This window comes from Pipistrellus kuhlii, unplaced genomic scaffold (assembly GCF_014108245.1).
Source record: "Pipistrellus kuhlii isolate mPipKuh1 unplaced genomic scaffold, mPipKuh1.p scaffold_m20_p_7, whole genome shotgun sequence".
Classification (NCBI taxonomy): domain Eukaryota; kingdom Metazoa; phylum Chordata; class Mammalia; order Chiroptera; family Vespertilionidae; genus Pipistrellus; species Pipistrellus kuhlii.
The window spans coordinates 63737425-63747426 of NW_023425573.1; the positions used below are offsets into that span (position 1 = coordinate 63737425).

General features: G+C 41.0%; 1 pseudogene; it reads right to left on the bottom strand.

The window, feature by feature from the left end:
• Positions 1-1328: 1328 nt before the first annotated feature.
• Positions 1329-4522, bottom strand: LOC118709733 (annotated as a pseudogene).
• Positions 4523-10002: the final 5480 nt, after the last annotated feature.

A 10002-nucleotide genomic window follows, 5' to 3' on the forward strand; every position in this document is an offset into this window, starting at 1 on the left:
GGCAAGTGATTGGGAGCCAGCAGTCCTAGATTGTGAGAGGGAGTCCCAGATTGGAGGAGTGAAAGCTGGACTGAGGGACACACGCCTCCCCCTACCTCACCCCCACCATGCACGAATTTATGCACCAGGCCTCTAGTATAAAAGTAAGTAGATAAGAAAGTGGAAAGAGTGAGAGAAACTCTCATATTAACTACTACACTATTGTTTGAAAGATGTGCTATTTTTCTGAAATTAATGAGCTTTAGCAAGTATTAATGCACCTTGGACAGGAAAATTAGATGAAAATCTTGCTAACTATAGGGGGTTTGTGACTTCTTATTCAATTCCTTTGAAGATTTCTGAAGCCCATCATGAATGTGAATGTTAGTAGACATTTTTAAAACCTAATATGGAAGAGATTATTGAGTTACTAATCCTCATTCAAGGATATTTTTCCATTGATTCTTTTCAATATTTTTATTTTACACTATAAAAACAACAACAACCAATAACATATTGCTTTTGTTCACATTTGTATGTTTTTAGCAAATTATTGCCTTTTCCCCTGGAGAAATAATCTAAAGACAAAATATAAAATAGTACCACACTGCAAAATGCATAAACCCTAGAAGTCAGCATCTTAAAGACAATCTCCAAGGAAAAGGGAAAAAACAAACAAACAACAACAAATAAAACACACACAAATGTCACAAGAGATGAGACAAACATATTTAAGGACAGCCAGCTGGGGAAAAGACCTTGTCAGTGACACTGAGCCAGACAGTAGGTACCCCTTTTTTTCCTGGCAGGCATGGTCACCACCTCAAACAGATTTTTTGGTCTATGGTCTAAAGAACTCTCTTCAAAATGATATAAGAGTGGCTTTGAATCAAGGTATGACAATCAAGGTTTAAGTATGAGTAAGAGTTATGCAAACATCAAGTCATTGCCCACAGTGGAAAGGCAACCCAGAAGTGTCAACACCTGGCTACTTCAACAAACTGCCTCTGGGGGACCCAAGAGGGAATCTCAAATGGATACAAGGGTTCAAATCAGCATACACATTGGGTCCCTAGAAACCCTGGAGGGTTACTTTCCTGACTAGGTGATCAGCTTATTCCCTGAAGCAACAGAGACAGACAAGGAGAATGCCAAAGTTCCAAAAGAAAGGTGGACATTGTGCTTCCTTCAGAATGAATTGGCTTCTTACCTGCCTTTTCACCCGGTCTAGCAGCTGCTTTCTTCCATGTTGCTGCAGGTGTTTACTGCCTTACACCTGAAATGATAGGTAAACTTTGAGGGCCTGGACTGAGCATTCCTGAGAGGGCAGGGGGTCTGGAGCACAGGCTGTGCTCTCATAATGGCTTGGCCTTCCTTCTGTCTGAGGACCTATCCCTGAGGTCAGTCTGAAGTTTGTTTGCAAGCCTGGGGACCCCTCACTATCCCATGGGGATAGCGGGTCAGAGGTAGGCTTCAGGATTGCACAGGTATAAAATGTCCACGACTTTAAAAAACAAAATCAGCTGAGACTGGTTTGGCTCAGTGGATAGAGCATTGGTCTGCAGACTGTAAGGTCCCAGGTTTAATTCCAGTCAAGTGCATGTACATTGGTTGTGGGCACATCCCCAGTAGGGGTGTGCAGGAGGTAACTGGTCGATGTTTCTCATCAACGTTTCTAGCTCTCTATCCCTCTCCCTTCCTCTCTGTAAAAAATCAATAATATATATATATATATATATATATATATATATATATATAATAAAAGAAAAAAAAATCACAATTGTTCTTGGGGCTGGGTGGGTTCCCCATCCAGTTTTATTAGGATGTGGCTGTGGCCATGAAGCTTCTGCTGAGCTCTGAGACTGAGGAGTGGGTGGGCAATGGCGCCAGCACCGAGGTAGGGAATGAGCAGTAGGAACCCTGCACATCAGGGCTCAGGGTCTACAAATGAGCTCTGAAGGAAGAGCTGGCTGCCTCCCTTTGGCAGGATGGAGCCCAGGGGGTGGGTTGGAAGACAGGTCTCGGATTCATATGCAGGTGCTGGCCCAGGAAGCCAGAGTTGGGCGAGACTACACTCCTCTGTTTGATGTAATGGAAGGCGTCCTTCAGGCCCAACTGCCTGGTGTTCAGGAGGTAAGCTTTGCAGATGGTGGGTGACAGGGAGATTCCCAGCCTCCCAGCGGACCAGGACCTTGCCTCCCCTTTCCCTGACACAGTCAATGAAGTCTGTTGCTTCTTGAAAGTGGAATTAATGTCAGCCATGTGGCTGTTTCCCACGGGGATCCATTTGTAGTGTAGGTGGCGCATGCAGGCCTCCAAGATCCAGCGGCATTCAGCAGGGCCTGGTGTGCTGCTTGGCGAGGCACTCGCACTTGGATGCACTGAACAGAAGGATTTCAAATGGGCCACCCTGGACATAGGCTGGACTGCAGCCAATGCTGAGCAGTTTTCCCACACTGGCTGATGAGGGCTCTCTCAGTTTCAATCTTCTCTTAGAAATGGGTGCGTTGCCAGTGCCCACTGCCAGGGTGCCCACTGGCAAGATAAAGGAGCCATTTCGGTCAGTTCATGGGCTGATGCTCTATCCACTGAGACAAACCAGCTAGGCTGGAAGAGATGATTTCATATTTAAAGCGTATATCATTAGTACTTGTTAAAAAATAAGGCTTGCTGAAACCAGTTTGGCTCAGTGGTTTAGAGCGTCTGCCTGTGGACTCAAAGGTCCAGGGTTTGATTCTGGTCAGGGACACGTACCTTGGTTGCGGGCACATCCCCAGTGGGGGAAGTGCAGGAGGCAGCTGATCGATGTTTCTCTTTCATTTATGTTTCTAACTCTCTGTCCCTCTCCCTTCCTCTCTGTTAAAAAAAAAAAAATAGGGCTTAATGTGATTGAAATAAAGTACTGTAGATATCCATTAACTTCAGTAAATGTCAAGAAATATGTAGTGTTTTTATTTCTCTTCCTAAAAAGGTATATCTAATTTTTCATGTGAAAACAGCCACCAGAGAATAGACTGTGTTTGAAATAGCCTCACTGGAATTATATAATCACTAATAAAATTAAATTGCATTACAGCATTTAAGCACCTGATTGATATAATGAAAAGAGCCAATGTTTGAAGCTATTTATAAATTCTATTAGTCTTTAGCTGGATTGTTTCTGAAATATTGTTATTGACCACCTATTATGTTCAGTTCCTTATATAAAAATTCTAGAAACACCAAGGAAAATAAGAGAAACACAATCCTTGTCCTCATATTGAGCATTCAAAGAAACAATAATGGTAAAAAGATAAACAATACAGAAGGGTAATATGTTGGCATAGAACGAATTTTAGGAAGTGAATTGATACATGATGTTGAATTTAAACAACTGAGCAAAATGCCTGACAATAGGTAAGTAGTCAATGTATGATATTTGAGAAAATCATATTCTAATCTTAGAAAGACCAGTGAGGAAGAAGGAATGCAAATGATATTTTGCAAAAAAAGAAAGAAAGAAAGAACTTGACTCATAAACTAAGAGGAAGCACCAGAAGACAGTATCTTACAAAGTAAGGGTAGGAAAAGTAATGATATTGAGGAACAATGACTATAACATTAAGGGTTTAGAGTTTTTTAATTAAACCTATGCCCTTCATTGTAGTTAAGGTGAGCCATAAACCCATCAGCAACACTGAAAACTAACGTACTGCTTCTCAGGGGAGTGCTTGGGTTTGAGGTGGACTTCATAGAGTAGCCATGTAGCATTGAAATGACCCTAGAGATTCTAGTTCTTTTCTCTTGAAATTTACAGGATGTAGTAAACAGTTTTTAAGTTAAGTTGGAAATAAATGTGTATGTGGAGATGAAAGAGCACAAAGGTCAGTGAATATCCATTGAAAGATGGTGGGACATATTGGAGAGAGTCAAGGCAGGACACCAACTGGGAGGCTAGGGACACTAGAAGTATCTAAGACTAAGTATTTACCTGAATATTTTGACAGTTTATGATTGATAATGTGAATGCAATTTATAATCCAATTCTGGTGTTCCAGTCGCCAATTTCTAAGTAAGAAACCAGTCCACTATACTTAGTGATCCTGTGGTTGTATATTCCAGAAGGGCACAGTGAGGCTTCGGCTGGAATGTTTTGAATATCTTGGGTTGATAAAAGTTCTGAGATTTCCTAAATTAAATTACAGTGGACCTGAGAATGAAAGAAAGAAACAATAGTTAACCAGTTAATAGCTGTGGGCCAACTAGCAAAAGACAGCTCACATTCCTGAATGTATGTTAGAGGTTTGAATCAACTTCTGTAGAAACCACTAGAAGCCACCACATTCCACTTATGCTTGAAGTTTCAAGACTGTTGGCCACCCCAATCAAAAGTGGTAGATATTTCTTCCTAACAGACTGCATCTATCATAAAATTGTCCCACTTAAGCTCTTCTCTCTGACCCTGCTTATCTGTAGCCAACATAAATTCTTTCAAAATAACGATATCTTTATTTTTCTTTTCCGTAGTGCATAAAGTGCCTGTCAACTCCAGGATGATGGACATGTTGCCTTTTTCACTTAGCACTGTATTGGTGGGGAGAGGTCTTCGACCCCACCAGGTGCTGTGGGGAGTGGACTTCTTGCAATACCCGCAAAAGTTATTTTTCTGAGACTTGAGGATGAAATATCATAGAAAGCTTTATTTCTGTGGAATTAAACCCCTGAGGTCCCAAGGTCTCATTTCCCTTTGTCCTGCCGAGGAAGAAGTCCCATTTGCCTTTAGCAGGGCTAAGTCCAAAGGCAGTGTCCAGAGTTTCTATTCCCTGTTGGGCAGTCCATTCCAGCATCCGGCTAGCTTGCTTTGTGTTCCCCACTGCAATCCCTCAATTCGTTGAATGTGGGGTCTCCATGACTACATGGCCATAGAAAGAACAGGGCAAAAGCAAAGCCAAAGGAACCATAGAACCAAGAGATAAGAACCAAGAGTAATAAGTGAGGTAGCTCCTTTATTTTTGGATTATGTATCCCCAAATTTTCACAGGGTTGTAGCCGCCCTATCCCCTGTGGCCAATGATCTCTGTTGTCAGGTTTGACTGACAGGCAAATACCTTTCCTATGTCACCCCACTCACTGTGCATGAGTCTATCTCCCTTTTGTCCAGGCCTTTCCCCCAGTAATCTGTAAGAAATGGGCCAGTGGTTCCCTGGGGAGTGTGAAATTTCAGCTTCCTGGTGAAGCTGCCCAAGTGACATGCATATGTCTGGCCTTCACTTTGCTCTTTTCCTGTTATTAATAATTAGCTGATTACAGACATATTAGTCCTGCTGCTGATGGCTCAACCTTCATGCCCAGGGACCTGGACCTTCTCAGGCTACTATCAACTAAATTAACTTTTTCTTTTAAAAGACCTTTTATCTGTGAACATTTTTTGTTTGTTTACAAGGTGATTCATCTGGGGACAGAAATTCTTGAAAGTTTTTTTTATCATTTTGGTACCTAGGCTAGGATGACGGAAAGACTAGCCTTAGCTGGGACCGTGGCCCAGAGAACCTAATCAAGGCCTGACTATATATATATATATATATATATATATATATATATATATATATATATATATATAATTGATTTTTTACAAAGAGGAAGGAAGAGAGATAGAGAGTTAGAAACATCAATCAGAGAGAAACATTGATCAGCTGCCTCCTGCACACCTCCTACTGGGGTTGTGCCTGCAACCAGTGTATATGCTCTTGACTAGAATTGAACCTGGGACCTTTTAATCCACAGGCCAATGCTCTATCTACTTAGCCAAACCAGTTGGGCTTAAGGCCTGACCTCTTCATGCAACTGAGACTTCTTAGAATGTGAGATCCTGTGTACATGGATCCTGCGGGAAGGCAGTGAGCATTCTGAGAGACCAAGGCATCGTATAATTTTATATTGAAGTCAAAGTCATGAAATATGGTTTATTCTGCATTGTATCAAAGCAATTACCAGATTCAAGGGAAAACGGCATAGACATCACTTTTCAATGACAGTGTTACTAGGACCCCTAACTTTGCACCTGGCTGCCTGTGTGCACGAGCCCAAAGAAATGCATAAGCAGAAGTTTGCAGTTTAGAAATAAAAATAATTTAATATTGAATTGGCCAATCTGGAGAACAAGGAGCTCATGCTCTAAAGACCCCACTCCTGATGGTGTGCAGGTTACCAATTATACAGGGCAAAATCACTAGACACCAGGGGTTACAGTTGGAGGTTGTGCTGGGAGCTGATTAGTCAGAGGTGAGGTAAAGGTAATAAATTATTTTCAGCTCCTGAGGTATATGTTACAGTCTTTCTCTGTCTGGTTTCATGGAAAGTAGCCAGGAGGTCATTCCATTTTTGAATCAGGAGCTGAGACATAACTTAGGTCAAAATGCTAACTGTATCCTTAGAGATTTGGGGCCCCTAATTATTAGTCAGGTCTAGGCAATTATCTTCTGCTGCCTCCTGGGAGTTGCTGATTACTGGGGGAAAGGTTAGGTATCTGAGGTGAAGATATAGAGGGAAATATGCTTTCTAGATCTAGGACTTACAGCTAAACTTAATCATAGTGATGAGGACCTTCAGTTTGAGTCAGAATGTCCAAGAATTTGAGGCCCAGTTTAACACTGCCACATCTTACCTAATAATAGAGAAACATGTAAATTGATTGTACCTCCTTTACGCCCACAGCCAATCAGAGTGAGTATGCAAATTAACCCAACAAATATGGCAGTTAATTTGCATATATATCCGGGTCCCAGGAACCTCAGAGGCACCCAGGTCACTCCCAGCTGGCCATCAGGTGAAGGCTTTAGGCATGAAAAGGGGCCAAGCCTGGGATCTGAGGGAAGGGGAGAAAAATAAAATTCAATGGAAACATATCTTTAGGTGAGGATAAAAAGAAAAATAAAGAAAGGCATGTCATATTTTATGAAAGACACATCTTGAAAATGCCTAAATAAAGTTGTCATTTTTTTCATGATGAAGGGATTGGAGTCCATGTTGATGAAAATATCTTAGTGGCAGTGGTTACAGCAGCAGGGTGATGGGGTTGGTGACTTCCTCTGATCAGCCCAATCGCCTCCCACAAAGGGAGGTCAGACTGTGGCTTAGGTCCACTCCCAAAGGGGAGAGGACCTAAGCCATCAGTAGGACATCCCCTGAGGGCTCTGGTTATGTAAGAGGGGGCAGTCAGGGCTGAGGCACCCCTCCCCAGCCCACAAATTTTGTGCACCAGGCCCCTAGTATAGATAATAACAGGAAAAAAAAAATGTTCAATATGAAGTAAAAGCAGTTCTAGCAACTGTTTTCAAAAAACTCACTAAACATTAGATACTACTTATTTTTTACATTATTCATGCAATTATATAACAGTCAGGATTAGGAGGCATATAATGGACATGAGATGCTGATGGAACAAAACCAGAAGCAGAATTGTTAATCAACAGTGTAAAAACATTTCCAACTCAAAATGAAACTATTAGGTTTAGGTTAAAAGCAATACCATCTTTAAAGAGTGAACGTTCTTAGAAATGTATGTCTGAAACTATGAGTGGCCCTCAAATAAGAAATGACAGACTTAAATTGATGCAATTAATTATTCATCAGTGTTTTAAATGTCAGTGTTTGCTCTTGCTCTCGCAATATCAGAAGTCATTTGGTTTAATTTTTTTTTTCTCTTTACATTTAGGTGTTCTGAGTTGCAAATTTATGTAGCCAATGCTGATCATCCTTAAGACAGCCCATCACCATTTGTTTTGTCTAGGCATGAAAAATGAGAATAACCTAAACCTTTGCCATGAGACAGGTACAGGATTCCCACCAGCAGCCATTATCTCTGAGTGACGGGGTTTTAAAGAGACAGCTTGTAGTGTTGCTCTTTAGGAACCTCAACAGCAATTGCGCTTTAGCTGCAGGTTTCCTGATCCAGCAGAGGAGCTTTGGCTCCACTGGTCCGGGCCTGTGTCCCCACTGTTTGGACCCCTCTAAGGTATCATCTGTTACCCATTCCCTTTCAAAGAGCATCTGCCACCAGGAGAGGCAAGCTTTTAATATGTTGATTTATCATTGTCAGGTACTTGGGGGGCAGGGGGGAGAGGGGGGGAAAGGGGAGTTTATTGCCTTTATTGCTTGCATTTGAATATTGTATTTAAGGTGCTTTTGTGATTACAGATGTTTTACATATAAATTGCTTTATATTAGAAAAAACTTCTTTTCAGTGTTTTTAAGGAAACTTCGCATTCATGTGTTTTACATTTTAATATCTTCTGCATTGCTGAGCTCTTGTGAATTGCTTTCTGTCTGCACTAGCAGTCGGCATGAGCAACAGCATCTGCGTTTGTTTCTGTTTCAAAGGAGAACATTAAATGCGGGCATAGTTACTTCCAGGGAGAGGAACTTATTAATTACTAAGGGAGGCTTTGATTGTTATTTTACCCCCAAAAGGGACAGAATAGGTCACTGCATAAAAGTAGCTTCCTACTCTGTAACCTTTGCAAACCAGAAAACTTTGTTAAGGTTTCACACTTCTCTCTCATTTGTTTCTGTAGTTTTAAAAAATTCTGTAAGTCTTTGGGACTGTATAGTCCTTGAAATAATAGCACCATCTACTGTCTGATTTTGGATTCATTTGTCATGCTAAGGACATAGGGAAGATCACAGAGAAATGAGGGGGTTTTCTGAGTCATTTAATAACATGACCCTAAAATAACATAACTGAAAATTGTAACAATTGTTACCTAATAAGAACATAAAACTAATCATATCTGGACTTAGTCACAGTAAATACATAAGAAAATAGTCATTTTCCTCAAGAAAGTCTATAACGTAGTATTAAAACTTACAAATAAGATAATACTGTTAAATTGTCATTGTCATCATCATAATTTTAGTTTCCCAAACTACGTTATATCCATTTCTTTTTTAAATATATCTTTTATTGACTTTTTACAGAGAGGAAGGGAGAGGGATAGAGAATCAGAAACATCGATGAGAGAGAAACATCCATCAGCTGGCTCCTGCACACCCCCAACTGGGGATGTGCCTGCAACCAAGGTACAAGCTCCTGACCAGAATCGAACCTGTGACCCTTCAGTCCACAGGCCAAACCGGTGAGGACTTACATCCATTTCTTAAACTTACATTATGTTCATTTAGGTAAAGGGGAGAGATGGGTGAGATAGACTTAAAAAGAAATATTTAAAAACTATCCCCCACCCCTCGGCAATGAGTGAGGATGTAAGTATAATTGCTTCATTTCTGCCCTGAGTGCCTGCCGGCTCCCAGGGAACACCTCTCATAGTGGGCATTGCTAGGAGGCCTGATTGCTTCCTGTCCTCAAATTATTTTCCCAAAGGAGTAATGCTATTTCATTAAAGAAACTCAACTGTCTGGATAAATGATCACTGAAAGTAGGTCTCAGGGCTCTCATAAAAATAGGTTACCAGCTATTTGAAGAACATAGTGTGAAATTTAGGACATTCTCCAAACCTCCTTCATGATGATTTCTTTCAATGAGCAAGAGGGCAGTTGTCACTCTGTCTCACGCACAATTATTCCCTTAACTGTACAGCTCCCAGCGGACTGTTTCACCTCCCACCCATCCATTACAAACTGGATATGGATCTTACTTCCTCTGGAACTGCCATCAAGCTATTCCACATACAGCAGGACTTTTATGCTTTCTGTCCAGTTTATCATCTTTTTAAAATCAACTTGGAAGGTTTATTTTCTATATCTTGCTTCCTACTTCCTTTCCCTCTACTTCCATTCTACTTCCAGATTTTTATTTCAAAATGAGGCCTGAATTTAAATTCCTTACTTTAAAAAGGTTTTATTCCTACAGTTTGTTGTTGTTAATCTTTACCAGAGGATATTTTTCCATTGATTTTTAGAGAATGGAAGGAAGGGAGAGACACACAGAGAGAAATATCCATATGAGAGAGGCACATCAATTGGTTGTCTCCCACACGTGCCCTGACCAGGATAGGGGATCAAATCTGCAACCAAGGTAGTGCCCTT